The sequence below is a fragment of the Mesoplodon bidens genome (genome assembly GCF_964165515.1).
Source record: "Mesoplodon bidens genome assembly, chromosome: 1".
Taxonomy (NCBI): Eukaryota; Metazoa; Chordata; class Mammalia; order Artiodactyla; family Ziphiidae; genus Mesoplodon; species Mesoplodon bidens.
The window spans coordinates 190,317,172-190,337,638 of NC_138176.1; the positions used below are offsets into that span (position 1 = coordinate 190,317,172).

The 20,467-nt window shown below is 44.3% G+C and overlaps 1 long non-coding RNA gene across 1 annotated transcript; it reads left to right on the plus strand.

Moving 5' to 3' along the window:
• The first annotated feature begins 407 nt into the window (after positions 1-407).
• Positions 408-6,010, plus strand: LOC308617913. Its single transcript, XR_014015945.1, has 2 exons — positions 408-438; positions 5,490-6,010. It is a non-coding gene; the product is annotated as an uncharacterized lncRNA (long non-coding RNA).
• Positions 6,011-20,467: the final 14,457 nt, after the last annotated feature.

Sequence of the window (20,467 nt, forward strand, 5' to 3'; positions counted from 1 at the left end):
TAAGAAAAGCTAGGGATTTTTTTGAGATGTGGATCCCAGTGAGAGGAAAAATTGTTAGTTTGATTTTGAGCAGAGAGAAAAGTTGGTTAGAAGGCTAGATTCTTGCTTAAAATCTTACAACAAGAAAAACAGATCCCAATTAACTTAAAATAATGGATTGTACCCAGAAAGAATTGGGGGGATATAACAGGCAGATTTACAAGGTTTACTCTTGTAATGAATGGAAGATGAACACATACGTAAACTTAGTGATGGGGAGCTAAACCAAGAGCTTTCAGTTCTCTTGGTGAGAATATGTGAAGAAATAGAAATGATTATTAAAGTGTCTAAGAATTTATTGTTTTTTTAAACAGGCAGAAAAGATAGCATCGCAATTGATAACAGAAGGACGTATGAATGGATTTGTTGATCAGATTGATGGAATAGTTCATTTTGAAAGTAAGAAGTTTTGCTTGTTTGTATCATAATGAAATGGCAGTGAAGTGTTGTACATTTATGATTAAAACATGTTGAGCGATTTCCTTTGACCCAGAATCTTCCTATGGAATGAGCTTATTTCCCAAAGAAATAATTTAAAATAATTTTTATGAACTTATATTCATGAATCTGATTAATGCAGCATTTTCTATGCCATGGAAAAATTTGAAACTGGAATTGTTATATTAGTTGACTCATGAATTACTCACCAAACATTTATTGACCACATACCGTGTATTGGGCATGTAGAAAAGACAGTTGCATATCCTGTTCAGCAGCTCACTAAACTGATGAAGGCAGACAGGTAAGTAGATCTCTTGTCTTTCTCATTGTCTAATACCTCCTCAGCCCTCTTCCCACCTCATTTATGCCCTGGACCTTACCCAGAACCATTCCACTTGTACACTTTTAATTTGAAGTATCCCACTCTGACCATGACCTTTTCCCAGCCTTTCTAGTGGTCTTTCTCAGGTACTTCAACCTCACCTCTTCCTTGACTGCATTGGAGCCTCTGGTCTATTGACTTTCACTTTCTTTCAGTCAGCTCAGCCGTTTTTTTTTTTTTTTTTTTTTTTTTTTTGTGGTACGTGGGCCTCTCACTGTTGTGGTCTCTCCCGCTGCGGAGCACAGGCTCCGGATGCGCAGGCTCAGCGGCCATGGCTCACGGGCCCAGCCGCTCCGCGGCATGTGGGATCTTCCCGGACCGAGGCACGAGCCCTTGTCCCCTGCATCGGCCGGCAGACTCTCAACCACTGCACCACCAGGGAAGCCCAGCTCAGCCCTTTTTTAACCTTTACTGTTCTTCCTATCCAGCTTAGATTTCATGATTCATCGTGAGTCATGAAATCAGGTTTTCAATCATTTTGATGATTCAGTTACTTCTTTTACAGATGCCCCAGAACACTTGCCTGCGAACTTTTTGTTCCTGCTGTCCAGCAAAACTTCACCTTGAATGAACCCATTCTCCATCTTTCCCATGCCTGTACTTGAGTAACTCACTAACGTTGCTGGAGAAGAGTCAGAGCATCAGTCAGATTGATACCACTGCAAAACTCAAGGTCCTGGATTCTCGAAGCTGCCCAGGATTCTTGATACATTTCTCTAGTCCACTTTTTCCGTACTCTGCAATGACTATTTCAAATTTCATTTTCCTAAACCTCTGACTTTTCTCCTCCTTCACTCTCTGTTCAATGTAGATCTCATTCTGTCTTTTTCTTCTTTCGTGTTATATGGGAGATGGTTTCCATCTCTCTCGCCAGTTCTTCCTCTTGCACTTTGGATCCCTTCTCTGAACTCTGCCACTCCCTGCTCCAAAAAAGAAATCTTTTTTAGGAACCTGAGCTTAGCAATTATTTTGTCTATTTTCATCCTGTTTTTCTCTGTTGGCTTCTTTTTATCGATATTTAAACATGGTCAGGTCTCTTCCGGTTTAACAAAAATCCTTTTATCTTTGAGGCTTCACCCTGACTTTTCCGAATATTGAATAGGGTTGATCACTCACTCCGTTTTGAGTGCCCCCGCCCCTTCTTGACTTCTGTCATCTCCTTCACCCTATTCTCCTGTTTTCCCTCCTATTTCTCCAGGTATTCTTCCCAGTTGTCTTTGTAGATTCTATAGTGCTTTAAATTTAAATATTGGGGTTGCTTGGGACATACTCCTCGGCCTTTTTCTCCTCACTCTACTGTTACCCTAGGTAATCTCACCTATTCCCATTGGTTCAGTTACCATCTCTATGCAGACAGCGCTTAGACTTCTAGTGTAAATCTCCCTTCTGAGTCCCAGGTTCAGCGGCTCTAATTGACTAATAGGTGTTTCCCACCTGATTGCTTCGTGGGCTTCTCCGAATGAATATACCCAAAACTGAATTCATTATCTCCTCCACTGCCTGCCTCCCAAAACAGCCAGCCAGCCAGCCAGAAACTACACTGTTCACTTTCTCCAGCATTCCTTATCCTTGACCCCTTCTCTTCTTCACTGCCCAGAATCCTTCGAATTTTACCTCATAGTGTATCTGGAATCCATGTACTTTTCTTCATTTCTTACTGTCACCAGCCTGTTCTGAACCCCCAAAACCCTTTCTGGGCTTAAGAAATAGCCTTTTAGCTTTTCTTCTCACATCTACAATAGCTCCTTTCTAGTCCCGTTGCCCTAGTAGAGCCAGAGGGATTGTGATCTTTTAAAAATGCGAACAGAAAAAAGAAACAACAAATTATTAAATGTTACTCTCTTCCTTGACATGCTGATGAATGGCTTCCCCACTGCTTGTAGAGTAAGATTCTACAAAGTCTCCAAAAGGTCCTACGTGATCCTTTATGGTTTTCTCTTTCCAATCCAGCTCACAGGACTTTTTGTTTTTTCCAGCATTGTAAATTCTTTCCCACTTTAAACATTCCAAAATAGTCATCCCTCTCCACAAGCAGCCTCTCCAGCCATCTTCTATTTGTCCCAATGTCTTAGTTTCAACAATGTTAATCAATAATGATTTTCCTGACTTCCCAGGTTAGGTATGGCTTTAAGTTATACATTCTGTCACCCTGAATTTCTGAATTTGTCTAAATGTCTGTTTCTGTTAACCAAGCTCAGCTTCCTAGTGATAGATATTAAGTGTCTCTTGTTCTCCATGGTATATCCAACATCTTTTCCAGTGCCCTGCACGTTGTAAGTGGGAAATAAATAATTATTGAATGAGCAAACACAACGTATGATGAAGAGTATAGCAGAGGCGTCACCAAGTAAACACAGGTTAAATTAACATAGACCAACTTGATAGAATACGGCCTATTTTACTTTCTAATTTTCTTAGATTTAAAAACTACAATGGTAAATCTGCTCATAATGAGAAGTAAAACATTACAAGGATGAATAAAGGAAGAGTCCGTAATGTCTTTCCACTTTCACCTGCATTCCTCTGATCCCAGCTGCCTGGCATAACTAATGTCAGTCTAAAGTCTCATGAGCCTTTCTACATGTTTATATAGATAAGTAAAAACATGTAGGGATTTTTTAAAGTGGCATTATACTTTAAAGTACATAGTGTTCTATGAAGTGTTTTTTGTTTGTTTTTGTTTGTTTGTTTGTTTGTTTGGGGTTTTTTTTGGCCACACTGCTTGACACGTGGAACTTCCCCGACCAGGGATCTAGCCCATGCCCCCTGCAGTGGAAGCTCAGAATAGCCACTGGACCACCAGGAAAGTCCCAAAGTGGTTTTGTTTTTTTTAAGTTAATGTGCGGTGAATATATTTGCGAGTCACTAGATATAAATCTAATTTATTTGTTTTAATAGCTGCATAATATTTCGTGGAGTTCAACTATTCACCTGTTGATGGACATTCAGGCGGTTTCCTTGTGCGTATCTTTATATACTGGGACACTTAGTTCTATAGAACAGAGTCTCAGAAGTTGCATACTTTGCATCAGAGGATATACATGTTTTGATTCTTAAGAGCTACTGCCAGTTTGCTTTCCAGAAAGGTGTAGCCATTTACACTTCTATTAGCATGAGAGAATGAATCTTTAAGAGTTGGATGTTCTTCTTCTTTTTATCTTTTGCCAGTTGTTGGGGGGAAAATACTATGTTATTTTTTTATTGTGCATTTCCTTGGCACTAGTGAAGTTTAATATCTTCCCATATATTGGCCATTAGTATTTCCTTTTCTGTGAATTCACGTTAGTTTTTCTTGTCTATTTCCTTCCTTCCCCCTCCACACCTTTCCTATCTGTGTTACAGATATTTTTCTCTTCCTGTCGGTTGTGTTTCTGTAACGCAATGCATACCATAAACACATTTAAAAGCTCTTTTGTAGCCAAATATGTCCATTTTTAATTTTATGGCTTTTGTGTTTTCTGTATTGATTAAGAAAGTCTCCCTCCCACCTAGAGGGGTGGGATAGGGAGGGTGGGAGGGAGACGCAAGAGGGAGGGGATATGGGGATATATGTATATGTATAGCTGATTCACTTTGTTATAAAGCAGAAACTAACACACCATTGTAAAGTAATTATACTCCAATAAAGATGTTAAAGTAAAAAAGAAAGTCTCCCTCATTTTGAGATAAAATTAATATTTTCCTAAAATGTCTTCTAATATTTTATTTATTGTTTTATATTTAGAAATTCAATCGGTCTGCAGTTCATTTTAGTGAATAATTTTAAGGCATGGTCTAGTTGTTTTTTTTAAAGATGGATTGCCAATTATACAAATATCTTTTATTAAATAAAACATGCTTTCTGATCTTTGGCGTATATTAGGTTCCACATAAATGTTCGGATCTATTTCTGTACTCTCTTTGGTTCCATTGATCTGTAACAATATTAGGTAATAAATTTATAGTAAATTTTACTGTTAGTAAAGCAATACCTATTCCTCCACTACTATTTTTTAATTGAGTTGAAATTCACATAACATGAAATTAATCATTTAAAAGCGAAAAATTCAGTAACATTTAGTATGTTTACAGTGTTATGCAACCACCACCTCTACCTAGTTCCAGAACATTTTCATCTTCCCAAAAGGAAATCCCATGCCCCTTAAGCAATTACTCCTCATACCTCTCTCCCCAACCCCTGGCAACCAATTTCTATTCTGTCTCTATGGATTTACCTGTTCTGGATATTTGATATGAATGAAACCCTACAATATGTGACCTTTTAGCTTCTTTCACTGAACGTAGTGTTTTCAAGTTTCACTTTCTCCAGTGGGTGGCAGTGTCTTACGAAGCAGTAGACATTGGTGAGGGAACAGGTGGCCTCAGTGAAGTTGTCTGTCTGACTGCTGCAGTTGAGGTGGTTTGGTTTTATTTTGTGTTTTTTTGTTTTGTTTTGTTTTGTTTATACTTTGTGCCAGTGATTGGGGTACTTTTCTTAACTATTTCTTAATTAGCTTAATTTCATTAACTAAGATTTTTGGAGTAAACTTCTAAAAATCAATGTTACTGTATTTATCTTCTAACTCAACATTCACTGTGGTTGCAAAGGAGTAATTTCAACTTTGTACATTATTCCTTTTTTCTTTAGCATGAGAAGCCCTGCCAACGTGGGACAAACAGATCCAATCGCTTTGTTTCCAAGTGAATAACCTTTTGGAGAAAATCAGTCAGACAGCACCAGAATGGACAGCACAAGCCATGGAAGCCCAGATGGCTCAGTGAATCCTTGCAGACCTTCTGTGCACATTACATCTTTTTCCATGTTGTACAGATTAATTTCACTATCTCTCAAAAGCGTTTGCATCATGACCTTACATATTTCCATCCCTTTTATGCTGGATTCAATTTAAAGAAGACATTATTAGAACAGGAAGTACAAGCATTTAAAAATATGTAGTTCCCATTTATTCAGGGTCTCTGTATCAGGCTAAGTCAGATGTTTTGAAAGCTTTTTCTTTAAACAGAGTAGGTGAAGTATCTGTGGCTAAAACGTTTGGGATTTGTGATAACTTTGTAGTTATGTAAAACTTAAGTGCTTGGTGCCTCTCCACATGTGGTTATCTAATAAATGGAGAAGTGAGCCAAATAAAAGTAGTACTTTGTTTTTAATTAGTGAACAGTGTTTTGTTCCTTTTTCCTTTCAATTAGGCAGACAATTATTTATACCATATGCAAGAAATGCAAAGATAAGCCAAAAAGCCTGTTCTCCAGGCATTCACAGAGTCACAGAGCTAAGAGTCAATATATGAAATACTTGTAGTTGTACCAAGTACTAGAGTACACAGGCAGGAGCTTTTCATTTAGCAGAGAGAGATCAGGGAAGACTCCTTAGGATTATTTCATCCTTGCTTTATAGTGAAAACGGGGAAGAACTTTTAAAAAAGAGTTTGGGGGCTTCCTTGGTGGCGCAGTGGTTGAGAGTCTGTCTGCCGACGCAGCGGATGCAGGTTCATGCCCCGGTTGGGGAGGATCCCACATGCCGTGGAGCGGCTGGGCCCGTGAGCCATTGCTGCTGAGCCTGTGCGTCCGGAGCCTCTGCTCCACAATGGGAGAGGCCACAACAGTGAGAGGCCCGTGTACCGCAAAAAAAAAATTAAATAAAAATAAGAAAGTGTTTGTAGGCAATTACCAGTTTCAGCTCCAGCATATAAGGCGCTGAAGTCATCACTCCATCCTCACAGCAAGACACATGCCACAACATGCAAGGACAGATGGATAATGTAAGCAGACAGATTGACATTTCAGAACTATAAAATTAAAAAAATATAGTTGATATGCTAAGAGAGGATGGAGAAAATGGAATCATAAGAAAAAGGCTGAACAGGCGGAAAAATCAAGGCCTTTTCTTAGATCCGAAGGAGAATTGAGGTCATAGGGCAAACCACCACTCCCAAACTGGAGAAACAGCCAGATAGAATCACATTAGAGGTCAGCTCACCAGGAGCAGAGATGCTTGGGCCAGTAACTGATATGAACAGTGAAATGGTAACTTTGACAAGTTACTGGATGCTAACTGGCTTGACAGTTAAAAACCCCACTCTTGGGCTTCCCTGGTGGCGCAGTGGTTGAGAGTCCTCCTGCCGATGCAGAGGACACGGGTTCGTGCCCCAGTCTGGGAGGATCCCATATGCTGCGGAGCAGCTAGGCCCGTGAGCCATGGCCACTGAGCCTGCACGTCCGGAGCCTGTTCTCCGCAATGGAAGAGGCCGCAACAGTGAGAGGCCCGTGTACCGCAAAACAAAACAAAACAAAAAACCCCACTGTTAGGAGAACCTCCACACTTTATAGGATTTATCCCCAGGAACCCCACCAAGTTCTCATGATTAAGATCAGGGATCCCCTTGTGTTTCAGGGGAGGAGAAGGTAACTATTTTGAAATACACCCATATCATTTTCCATGACAAAGGCCTGCCCTCTGAAGGAAATTACTCTACCAGAGCCTTATCTCACCTGGGGAAAAGCAAGTTAGACAATTTCAGCCCCCTTTAGTCTTCTTATATCATGGCAGAAGAGGAAAAAATGTCTAAGAAATACTTCTGAAGGTCACAGCCCAGGGACCCAGGCCAAATAAAAGACAGAGATATAAGATTATTGAACGCTTCCCAAATACCCTTCCACCATGATAACAGAGTTCCAGTGTAGTATCTGTGGAGTATGACTTAGAGCTCCAAGACAGACTCTTCAACAAAGAATTCTTAGGGAAAAAACACAACAGGGAAGAAGACAAAACAACAAGGAAAATAGAGGAAACAAGCCTCTGCCACTTAGAGCTACAGAAAACGTTAAGTACTGCCTAGCTCCTATCTAGATTCACATAAAACCTTATACTAAAAGCCTAATTGCCTCAGTTCCTATTTCCTGATACGTCATGTCTGGCCTCCAACCAAACAATTACAAAGGATGATAAATGGCAAGAAAAAGCACAATTTGAAGAGACAAATCAAGCATGAGAACCAGACTCAGATATGGCAGGGATGTTGAAATTCTCCGAACAGAACAGAAAGTTAAAACAGCGATGTTTAATTTGCTAAGGGCTCTCATGGAAAAAGTAGACAACATGCAAGGACAGATGGGTAATGTAAGCAGACAGATTGAAGTTTCGGAACTGTAAAATTTTAAAAAATATAGTTGATAGCTAAGAGGATGGAGAAAACGTAATCATAAACTGCTCAGTTAAAATCAGAGCGTCAACAATAGTGTCAAAATACATGTGGCAAAAACTGATAGAACTTCAAGGAGAAGTAGACAAGTCCACTACTATATTTGGAGACTTCAATACCCTCTATCAGCAATGGACAGATTCTGCAGGCAGAAAAGTTGTAAGGACATAGTTGAACTCAATAGCACCATCAATTGATTGGATCTAATTGTTATTTCTAAACCAGTTCATCCAACAACAGCAGAGTACACTCAAGCTCACATAGAACATTCACCAAGGTAGACCACATCCTGGGCCATAAAACACACCTTAACAAGTTAAAAAGAATAGATATCCTAAAATGTATGCTTTCAGACCACAATGAAATGAAACTGAATATCAATAACAGAAAGATACCTGGAAATTCCCTCAAAACTTGGAGATTAAACAACATACTTCGGGACTTCCCTGGTGGTCCAGTGGTAAAGAAGCTGCCTTTCAATGCAGGGGACGTGGGTTTGATCCCTGGTCAGGGAACTAAGATCCCACATGCTGTGGGGCAGCTAAGCCCATGTGCCTCAACTAGAGAGTCCGCATGCCACAAACTACAGAGCCCACAAACCCTGGAGCCTGTGCGCCACAACTTGAGAGATGCCTGTGAGCCACAGTGAAGAGCCCTCGTGCCGCAACGAAAGATCCTCCGTACTGCAACGAAGATCCCACGTGCTGCAACTAAGACCTGACGCAGCCAATAAATAAATAAATAAATAATAAACAACATACTTCTAAATAACACATGGATTAAAGAAGAAATCTTGGGCTTCCCTGGTGGCGCAGTGGTTGAGAGTCCGCCTGCCGATGCAGGGGACCTGGGTTCGTACCCCGGTCCGGGAAGATCCCACGTGCCGCGGAGCGGCTGGGCCCGTGAGCCATGGCTGCTGAGCCTGTGCCTCTGGAGCCTGTTCTCCGCAACGGGAGAGTCCACAACAGTGAGAGGCCCGCATACCGCAAAAAAAAAAAAAAAAAAGAAAAGAAAAAAAGAAATCTCAGGAGAAATTGTAAAATATTTTGAACTAAATGAAAATGAAAATACAACTTATCAAAATTTGTGGGTTGCAATGAAAGCAGTGCATATCTTAGGAAAGCATAAAGATCTAAGATCAATAATTTAAGCTTCCACATTAGGAAACTAGAAAAAAAGCAAATTAAATCCAAAGTAAGCAGAAGGGAAGAAATAATAAAAATTATAGTAGAGTGTAAATCAGTGAAACTTGAAAACAGGAAGTTGATAAAGAATATCAATGAAACCAAAGTCTGGTTCTTTGACAAGATCAATAGAATTGGTAACTCTAGCCAGAGTAAGATAAAAAGAGAAGGCAAATTACTAGTATCAGGAATGAAGGGGACCATTACTACAGATCCTATGAAGAATAGAAGTATAATTAAGGAATAATATGAACAACTCTGTGCTGACAGATTTGGTAACCTAGATGAAATGGACCAATTTCTTTGAGAGACATAATTACCAAAAGCCTCACAAGAAGAAATAATCTAAATAGGCCTGTATCTATTAAAATTTTTTAATCAATAATTAATAACCTTCCATGACAGAAAGCACCAGGCCCAGATGGGTTTACTGGTGAATTCTATGAAACATATAAGGAAGAAATCACACCAACTCTCTATAATCTCTTTCAGAAAATAGAAGCAGAGAACACTTCTTAATCCATTCTATGAGGCAAGCATCACCCTTCCAGCAAAAGCAGATAAAGACATTACAAGAAAGGAAAACTGCAGTCCAATATCTATCATGAAAATAGATGCAAAAATTCTTAACAAAATATTAGCGAATCAAATCCAGCAGTACAGAAAAAGACTTATACACCATGACCAAGTGGGATTTATTCCAGGTGTGTAAATTGGCTCAGCATTCAAAAATCAGTTAATGTAATCCATCACATCTACAAGCTAAAGAAGAAAAATCATTTGATCACATCAATAGGTATAGAAAAAGCATTTTATAAAATCCAACACCTACTCATGATAAAAACTTTCAACAAACTAGGAGTACAAGGGAAACTTCCTCAATTTAATAAGGAACATGTATAAAAAACCTATAGCTAACATCATAATGGTGAGAAACTAGATTGCTAGATTCTTTCCCCCTAAGATCAGGAACAAAGTGAAGTTGTTTGCTCTCACCACACTTTTTTTTTTGGCCGTACCTCATGGCTTTTCGGATCTTAATTCCCCTACCCACACCCTTGGCAGTGAAAGTGCGGAGTCCTAACCACTGGGAATTCCCTCACCACTCCTATTAAACTTTGTACTGGAAGTCCTAGGTAATGCAATAACTCCAGAAAAGGCAATTAAACTTAAATACAGACTGGGAAGGAAGGAATAAAACTATATTCAAAGTTGACATGATTATGTAGAAAATCCCAAGGAATCAAAAAAAAAAATTTCCAGCAACTAATAAGGACTTATAGCAAAGTTGCTGGATACAAGGTTAATATACAAAAGTCAGTTTCTTTCCTATATATATAACAATGAAGAGCTGGAACTTGAAATTTGAAAAAAGTATGTGTGTTGAAAGTAGGGAAAATAGGGCATTTGTAGAGTGAAAAAATAGTGGGAGAATAGGCTAACAAGGTAGATTGAGGTTATATTGTGAAGCACCAGGCAAATTTTTTTAGGATGTTTACAGTTTACTCATGGCAAGCTGTGTATAGGATGGATTGGAGAGAAGGCAATGGGAGCTGGAGTTACTAGAGGCAGAGAAACTAGTTCAGGAGCTATGAATGTGAGTCTCCAAAGACATAATTAGGGCCTACATCCACGGCAGTGCAGACAAAGAAGAGAGGACAGATGAATTCATTCAATAAATGATTTCAGTATGTATCTACTAGGTGTCAGGCATTCTTCTAGGCAACACAGATACAGCAACAAACAAAAGAGATCATCCACTGGGGGTATTAAGTGGCGTTTAAGTGACAGAAGTTGGTGTCGGATTAGATATGAGGAGAAGGGAGAATGGTATGCTGAGACAGTTAGGTTTCACTGATATCTAGATTTCTCACCTTAAACAACTGAGTGGTAATATCTTTTGACCTGTTGTGTAGAGTAGGGGTAGGGCACATCCAGATGGACTTGTTTAGTACGCAGCTGAAGAGACATTCTGAAGATCAGCAGTAAGGGAGAAACTAGGAATACAGTCCTCCTTGGTGTATAGGAAGCGTTTGAAGACACGGGAGTAGAGGACTCTAAGAAGCACAGGAGTCGTAACAGGAGTGGACCCAGGAGGGAACCTAGCAAAGCACCTACATCTATACGGCAAGTAAAGAAGGGCAAAACACTCCAGTTTGTGGAATGCCTCTTAAGTTCCAGGTGCTTTTACATTTTATCTCACTGACATTTCACAATATACTTATAGTGAAATATCTACTTATAGTAGATAGTTTTGCCTCCCTCAACCCCCCACCCCAACAAATGAAATGGACTCAGAAGTGTAGGAGGAGAACGAAAGGAAATTAGGCAGTGAGATTTTCATCAGGGTACAATGTTGCAGGAATCAAACAGCTTGAGAAATGTGAAACAAATAGTTTCTTCACACATGTATCCATCAATATTTAACCAAAATTGAATCATATTGAATTGATAATTGAATTTTTATTACTTGCTCTGATACTTCATATCCAAAAGAGAAAGAAAATCAATAACACAACAATGAAACCATCAGGTATGCAGTTGGGAAGCAGAGCATAGTGCATTGTTGCTCTGTCAGCATTGATAATGCTTATAGATAACGTGAAAAGGAGCAAAAGTGTTGGCTAAAGGCACCATAAGTGTCTTAGCATAGTTGTCTGTAGCCGTTTTCTCTATCTCTTAAACTTCTTAGAGGAAAGAGAGCTGAGTAGCTGTGGACCCAAATCTCCTGTTAGGAAACTACCAGAACCAAATTATGAGATTGACCCCCCCCCGAAATTGACTAATGATGTAAGGACATTTTATTGAGAGCAAAGAAGCATAAAGATTCATGTTAGTAAAATCTTTTATTTGGTTTATATTTTAAATGTAATACAAAATTTATAAGCCAGAAAATTTAATAACAAGGAGAAACTAAGCTGGACCATTTAGCAAAACTAAGGGACAACATTCCTTTAAAATAAATCAAAGTTCAATTTTTTTTACCCCATTGATTGTGATTAAACATACCAATCATATTTCAGTTGCAAAAAGTGGAGAAGCACTCAAGCTGAAGAGGTGTGAAGCTGGTTTTAGCTGCTTCAGTAAGAGCTCTTCACGAGGTCAGGAGAGAGACCACAGAAGAAAGGAAAGAAAAAAAAGAGCTCTTCACCTATAAGGGACAACCAAAAAATAGGGTTAAATTTGCTCAATCTACTTTTTTAATTTTAATAAAGGCCTAATTTTAGAATCATTTTAGATTTACAGAAAAGTTGCAAAGATAGTACAGAGAGTTCCCAGATACCTTGCACCAGTTCCCTTATTGGTTAACATCTTACTGTGGTAGGTTTGTGACCACGAACCAACGTTGATAGATTATTAATCAAAGCCTATCCTTTGGGCTTCCCTGGTGGTGCAGTGGTTGAGAGTCTGCCTGCCGATGCAGGAGACACGGGTTCTGTGCCTCGGTCTGGGAAGATCCCACATGTCGCGGAGCGGTTGGTCCTGTGAGCCATGGCCGCTGAGCCTGTGCGTCCAGAGCCTGTGCTCCGCAACGGGAGAGGCCACGATAGTGAGAGGCCCGCATACTGCACAAAGCCTATACTTTATTTAGATTCCTCAGTTTTTACCTAATGTTCCTTTGCTGTTCCAGGAACCCATCTAGATGGTGCATTACCTTTAGTCGTCATGTTTCCTTAGGCTCCTCTAAACTGCAATAGTTTCTCAAACATTCCTTGTTTTTGATCATCTTGACAGTTTTGAGGAGAATATGCCTCAATTTTTGTATTTTGTACAATGGGTCTCAATTTTTGTTTGTCTAATGTTTTTTTCATGGTTGGACTGGAGTTGTGGGGTTTTGAGAGGAAAACCCTAGAGGTAAGGTGCCAATCTCATCACATCATTTTAGGGGTACATGCTATCAACAGGACACCACTGATGATGTTAACATTGATAATAACTGGCTGAGGTAGTTTTGTCAGGTTTTTCCACTGTGAGTTAGTTTTTTCCCTCCTTTTCATACTATACATTTTGAAAGAAAGTTGCTATGCAAACCCACAATTAAGGGGTGGGGAATTATGCTCTATCTTCTTGGGGGAGGTGTACCTACATACATTATTTAAAATTCTGTATTTCTGGGAGATTTGTCTATTCTCCCTTCCTTGTTTGTTTTTAACATTTTTATTGGAGTATAATTGCTTTACAATGTTGTGTTAGTTTCTGCTGTATAACCAAGTAAATCACACCATGTACACACAACCCCCAGTCACAACACCCACACACCACCCAAATGTGTCACATACACACACATAGAGCCACACACTTCTGTATAGATATGGGACTCTGGCTCCTACCTCCTACACAGGCAAAGTAAGTGTCCCCAGCCATCAGTTCCATACAGGAATTTTCCACCAGCTGGAACAGACAGTGGGGTGGCAGGGTCAGGGAGACTGATGACAGAGGCATAGGGAGAAGACACCCCATCTCCCCTCTCACGGTTAGCCCACACTCACCGAGGTAACAAGCTTTTCCAGGGACTTGAATTCGTCTATCCCATACATTTGGTCTTTTCTTTCTACAATATCATGCAGCTACAAGGGAATTGGAGATGGTGGGCACACAGCCAGGGCTTGAGGACACAGCAGATCCTGTCTCAGGAGACAGGCTCTTGCTTTCTGCTGTGTTAGACTCCAAGGGCCACATCCTGGTGTCTGCCAGCAGCCCAGCCTTAGCGAGTGGAAAGCTCCTCCATCCACACCTCTGGTGTGTAGGTTTCCACAGCACTTGCTATTCATTGGCTGTGGCTATCTGTTCTCCAGACAGTCGGGGTGGGTAGAGGGCCATCCTTTGGGGGTCTCTGGGACAGCTGGCTGCCTTTGAAAGCTTTCCCCATCTGGGCTCAAGAGTGGCACCTGGTTAGCTGAACACCTGGTTAGCTGTTCTGAATTACCTGGTATTTCTTATAGTCTTTCACACCCAGACAGTAAACTTTGGCCCCCATATCCCAAGCTTTTTCAGCCTAAGAGGGAAAAAAAGGTTTGAATAAAAATACCCCAATACATGGAGCACAAAGCTGGTAATGATGGACAGGACTCACTTCACTCGTAGTTTCCTGTAATGTCGTTGGCAGCAGTGGTCCAGTGGTCAGAGTGATAATTCAGGCTAGAAGCACTGCTATCTGCAGAAGAGGCAGGGAGTGGCCTGGTCAGCAAGGCAACTGGAGTGACTGCCTCAGGCTGCCAGGCCCACAGCACTGCTCCCACACCTCCTCCTCCTGCGGAGAGGCCACCCTGACCTGAGTACCCACCACCCAGAGCACCGGGAGGGAGAAGGAGCCTCAGCCCAGGACCTACTTGACAGACGAGGAGCCTGAGTCCGGATCAGAGCCCTTCCTAGTGGACCTTCACTATGGGCAGGTGGCACAGCCTTTGGCCTGAAAGGCAACTGCAGCTACTTCACTGGACGAGGACAAGCCTCTCAGGGGAGCACAGGGAGGAGCAGCTGACTGACTGAACAAGACATCCCCCTGTGTCCGGGGACCAATGGGCTCTGTCCTGGGCGGCGCCAGCAGGCACTCCTGCTGGCTCTGTGGGTCCTGCTATTCAGAACTCGAAATCAAGGTGCTTGGACAGCAGCCCCCGCCCAGCTCCCTGCCTTTCCCCAGCAGCCCATGCATCCTTCCTGACAAGCGCTGCAACCCTACAGTCTCGATGCAGCTGGTCTGGGCCAAGTACAGCCATTTCCACAGTCGGAGGCACAGTCACAGGATGAGAGTCAACCGGAGGGAAGAGGCTTAAGGGAAAGGAGGAAGAGACAGAACTGTGGTGGACAAAGTGTGGGCAGCCAGGGGGACACCAAGGTCTCTGTTCCCTAAACTGAACCCCGTCTGCTTGCCATCCTTGGAAGTTCTCTTTTCTTTTTCATGCAGCCCAACCATAGGTCAAGCACTTGATATCTAGTAAGAACCAGAAATGTAATGCATGATCCCATGTGGTTCTCAGAAGCATTTCTGGGGGTGGTTTTCCTCCTCACTGTGCAGAGGAGGAACCTGTAGCCCAGAGAGGACAAGGGACTCGCTCCAAGGTCACCGCTAGGAATTGGCCGAGGGGGGTCTGCACCAGCCCTCGCTGAGGCCCGCGCCTGGCCCTGTCCCACCTGAGCACAGTGATGTCAGCAGGCAGCTTACTTTTGGAGTAAACTCCTTCAATCTGCTCATTTGCCTGCAAAAACATGAAGGAAAATTGGGGGAGGGCAATGAGATGACCCCAAAATACTCTAAGAACTTGATAAAGCAGAAGAAAGTCTCAGAGCTGTAGGATCCGTACCTTTTTAAATCCTTCCTGCATGTGTGTGGTTCCTGTAGGTACTATATTCTGAAGTCTGCTGAGGCCATCACGAATTTCATTTCTGAAAAAATACAATAAAGTGGGTTGAGGAGGAATGAGGGTTGACTGTTACAAAACAGACCACTTGTCCTGGTGCCATTCTGCCCTGTGGAGACCTGCCTGGACCAGAGAGGACACAAGTGGCCCTGTGGTGACCTCTCTGCCTGTGTCTTTGACACTGACAGGCCTTGGTCAACGCTTGTCTGTCCCCCATTCAGCGGGTGTGGAGGATGATGCTTTGCTGGTCCCATGGGTAGGGCCTGGCTTTCAATGTGCTCATCCCTGTCTCAGGCATGCAGACCTCAGGGGACTCAGCAAGAGCCCTGCCTTGACCATGCGTGGTGAGGGGGGAGCACCCATGGATACGCACCTGTGAATTCAGCACCCCCAGTGTGACTGGTGGTACTGCTGGCACCTAAGGGGTCCCTGGTGAGGGCACATCACCTTCCAACAGGCAAGGCTGAGTGTGGAAAGGTCACTGTGCTGATACCCCTGCTCTGTCCCCTCCTCCCCTACCACAGACCCCTGAGGTGGACTTGGACCCTCCAAGCCACTTCCCCCTCTGGATCCATACTAAAGCAAGTAGTCAAGCTGCTGCATTAGAGTGTAGGGCTCCTGGGCTTCATGTGCTCCTGAAGAAATAGATCATAAGCTGGAAAAGAGGCCTGAGGCCTGTCCATGCAGGCGGAGGAGCAGTGACCCCAGGCTGCCATGGGGATGGGCTGTCGGCCTCTGTTAAAGCAGATAGCAGGGGATGGGACTGGGACACACCAGGGGTGGGGCTTAGGTTCAGGCTAATGCAGTGTGATGGGCTGAGGTGTCACAGCAAGTCTAAGGAGAATGTGGTCTCTGAAGTCTGGCTCTTGCCTTGCGCAGAAGGGATTCTGCCGTGAGGTGCGATCTGAGAGCCCCAGGTCCTGCCCTGCCTGACCCAGCCAAGGAGCTGAGGAAGTTGTGACCCAGATCCAGTGGAGGCCACACCAGGCCCTGCCCACCCGAGCACAAACACCCTCCCCTCTTCCTGACACTTTTGGGAAGATTTCTGTTTTGTTGACAGGACCCCAAATATGCTGGAGCTCTCATCTCTCCCCAGGCTTTGACCTGGGACTGAGCTTGGCCAGGCTTCACTCCTGCCTGAGCGGGCCTTTTCCTTGGGCAGCCCCCGCACCCCATCCTTACTCCCAGCTCTGTGCACTAGGCTGCTTATGCCCTCATCAGGCCCTTTGCTTCTTAAGATTCCACCCCGTTTTTCACTCCCCTGAGCCCACTCCCACTTCTGACACCTTCCCTTGAGGAAGACTTCGTCACCTCCACTTCCAGAGAGGACACTGGAGACCCTCAAGAGCCTCCCCACAGCTCCCTTGGTTCAGGCTCTGAACCCCTGCCTTGGAGGAGGCAGTGGTCCTCCTGTCCCCCACGGGCAGCTCCTCCCACAGAGGCCCCCGCCCAGCCCCCGCCTCTCTTTCTGCTACCTGTCTGACAGCCCCCCACTGACTTGGTGTCTTCCACCTCAACCTCACTCAGGTCTCTCTGAAAGGCAGAAGACAGGGACACACAAAACCACGCCTTCCCCTAGCTCACCTAACAGGAAGCACAGCCCCTGCTTCTCCTGGGAGCCAAGCTTGGGGAATGCTGTGTCCACGCACTAGCACCAGCACACTCCCTGGGTTCCGATCATTTGCATCATGAGCATCTTAACCTCCCGGCTACTCAGGAGCTCCATATCTTCCCACCTCCAGGGCCTTGGGCACATCGCTGGGCCCTCCTAACGGCCCACCTAGGATGCTGGTGTGTCATGCTTCCCTCCTGCACCCCAGCCCACACTCATGGGCTCCCTTGTCTCAGACCCACCAAGGGACCAAGCTCCCCTCCACTGAAGCTCCAGGAGTTCAACACTGCCCACCCCTGCCTCCTGGTTCTGACTGTGCCTCCCCTCTTCCCCCACTGGCCCAGAGCAGAGAATGACACACAGAGCAGGTGCCCAACACAGGACAGTGTTCACAAAGGGCCCACACGTCTGCTCCACCAGGTGCCCGGCGTCCTTGCAGTGAGCCAGTTCTCAGAAAAGGGAAGAGCGCTGAGAGGACACAGGACAGGCAGAGGGCGGGGCTTAGAGGGGGCGGAGATGGTCTAGCAGCACGGGGTCTCCCAGGGCCAGCGCAGCCAGGGGTCATTGGGAGCCATGGAGCCGGGGCTGGGGGTCAGAGTGGACCCTGAGCGGAGCCCAGGACGGCCCAGCCTGCTCCCAGTGGGTCCACATGAGGTCTCAGGGAATCTCTCAGTTCCCTGTTTTTCCCTGTGAGCACTCCCACCTGGCCTGCTTTGGGGGATTCAAGCAGTACTTACCTGTCTGAGGTGAGCTTCATGAGGGTGTGACCCAGTGTGGAGTAGTTGATGAAGGACACCCGCAGGTTAGGGCTGGAGAAGTATGAAGACAAAGTCAACAAGCAACCAGCAAAGGGTTGCATGTGAATTTCCCAGCTCCCATTCCAAGTGTTTTGCTTCGGGGACTCGTTTCCTGAACACTGGAAGTTCCTATAACTTAGTAAAGGCTTCTGAGGCCTGTGGAGGTGTGGGGCCTTCCTGCTCCCTCCTTATACTCCCAGCCCCCCAACATCTCTCTGTCTCTCTGTCTCTGTGTCTCTCTGTCTCTCTCTCTCTCACACACACACACACAGAGGCATGCACAAGAAGATAGATACTCATGTACTTCTGCATGAGCCTACCAACTGGCCTCTTTTCTAGTGTAAAATTCTCTGAGACTCATCCCTTTTCTCTCCTTGCCCACCTCCCCATGTCCTGCCCAACTCAAAGAAGTCATTCTACCTCTTTTCAGCCTTTCACACATCCCTCCCTTTTCTCTCCCTCCACTGTCTTCTGCCCCATTGACCCTCATTATTTTTTCTCTCAGTGGCTACCATAGGTCCCTAGCTGTGCTCTCTACTGCTCTTGGCTCTTGTTGCAAATCATTTTAAGCACTCTTATCAGACTTTACTACCTGGAGGACCTCATGTATCATATCAGGCACTTGCTCAAGAATCATCTAGAGCGCCCAATTACAGCAGAATTCTAAGCCCCTTGGCCTGGCATTATGAGCCTCAGTGGTTTTGGCTCCACAGTGCTCTGTCTAGACTCATCTCTCAGCCTTCCCTGAGTTAACGCTACTCTCCAGTCCAATAGACCACTCGCTCCACAAGAAATCTCCTTGATCATTCTTCTACCCTCTTTTCCCCATTCTTTAGGATCTCGTTCAAAATTCCACATCCCCTAGAAAGTCATACTTGACTTTCAAAAGATAAGAATACTTGCTTTTTCCTTGAAGTTATGAGAAATTCCTTTTCACTTTTCTTTTAGCCCTTGGCACAATTTAACTGGGTGTTTGCTTACTGGTTTGCCTGTTTATTAATCTGTGCGGTCCTCAAGGGCAGACTGTGTCCCCTACAATGTGGCCTGACCCTAGGCAGGAGCCAAGAAAGCTGCTGAGACCTGATGGAACCAGCGTGATCTGTCCTTTCTGCTTCAGAACACCCCCCTGGACTCTGTGCTCCCCACCAAAGGGACCTCTGTGACCACCGAGTCTAAAGAGCTATGTACCCTGCCCGGCTGAAGAAAACAGTAGCTGTACTTTGTGTACTTCTCCAATATTTCATCCACTACTATGTAAATGTCCTTCCAAGTATCGTTCGCCTTCTGTGACCTGAAAACAAAGAAGACCTGAGTCGGAGGAATGAGGCGCATCCATCCAGTGGGCAGTGTTTCAGCCTCTCGAGCTCCCAGCAGACACTTTGGCAAATCCTCCCCATCCCAGGTACCGAAAGGCTGCCACACTCCCTCAGTGACCTCAGTGGGTCACCCTGGTGGTGACTTTCATCACTGTGAGTGCTGGGGAGGGTAAACAACCAGACCCATGTGCAGGGGGATGAGGGTCTTTGGGTGGCAAACCAGGATGGTTGATCATTTTACTTGGGGCTTTAAGACAAGGAAAGAGGGAGAATTCATTGGTTAGAAACGCCTCTAGTGCTTCTGACACGTTGGCTCTCGTTGTCCCTCACGTATGGACACCCAACAGGTACCCTGGCCTCAGGCCAAGGAGCATGTGTTACTCAGACTGTTTTATTACCGTTTTTTTTTCTCATCAGCCTGCAAACTAGGCCTGGGACACTGCTGTCCTGACATCATGATACCCACCAGCAGGGAAAACTGCAGGCCCTTCCTGGTCTCCTTCAAGTTTTTTGCTCCCATTGTCTTTAACTTTAGTGCCAGGATGGAGACTGAGGAGCCTGAAGGGGGTGAGGGTGAGGAGTGTGCTGTGCTTTCAGATAAGCCTGGCCTATCCCACTGTAGCCATGCTCTAGGCTTACTCCTCACTGATGGCCTGGGGATGGGAAATGGGTGCCTAGGGCCCATCCTTGGAAACCGTCAGCTCCTCTTCCCCTTTGCAGAATCCAGCAAGACTCAGTCCTGTCACACCCACTAGCCTCTGGGCTACTTCATCCAATGTCTAGGAGCTTTCCCCCTTTCCAGTTGATTGCATAAGCAAATACCTTCCCTACTCTACCTCCCAGAATGTTTTGAGGATGACAGATGTGCAGTAAAGGGCGCTGGGGACCGTAAACTGCTTCAGTGATATTGGGAGCCAAACCACTCTTACTACTGAATGAGCAAAATGTATCCTCAGCCCCACGGAGGCGTTGAAAATGGAACCTAGGCAATCTGTCCAGTCTGAGGACACGCCCCTCCCTTTCCTTCCTTGAGGGCCAGAAGGTACAAAATGCACAACCCAGGTTTCCCAAGGCCACATGCAGACAGACCCAACTGTTCCTCATGTGCACACAAACTGCAACGTGGGTCTCCGAGTTG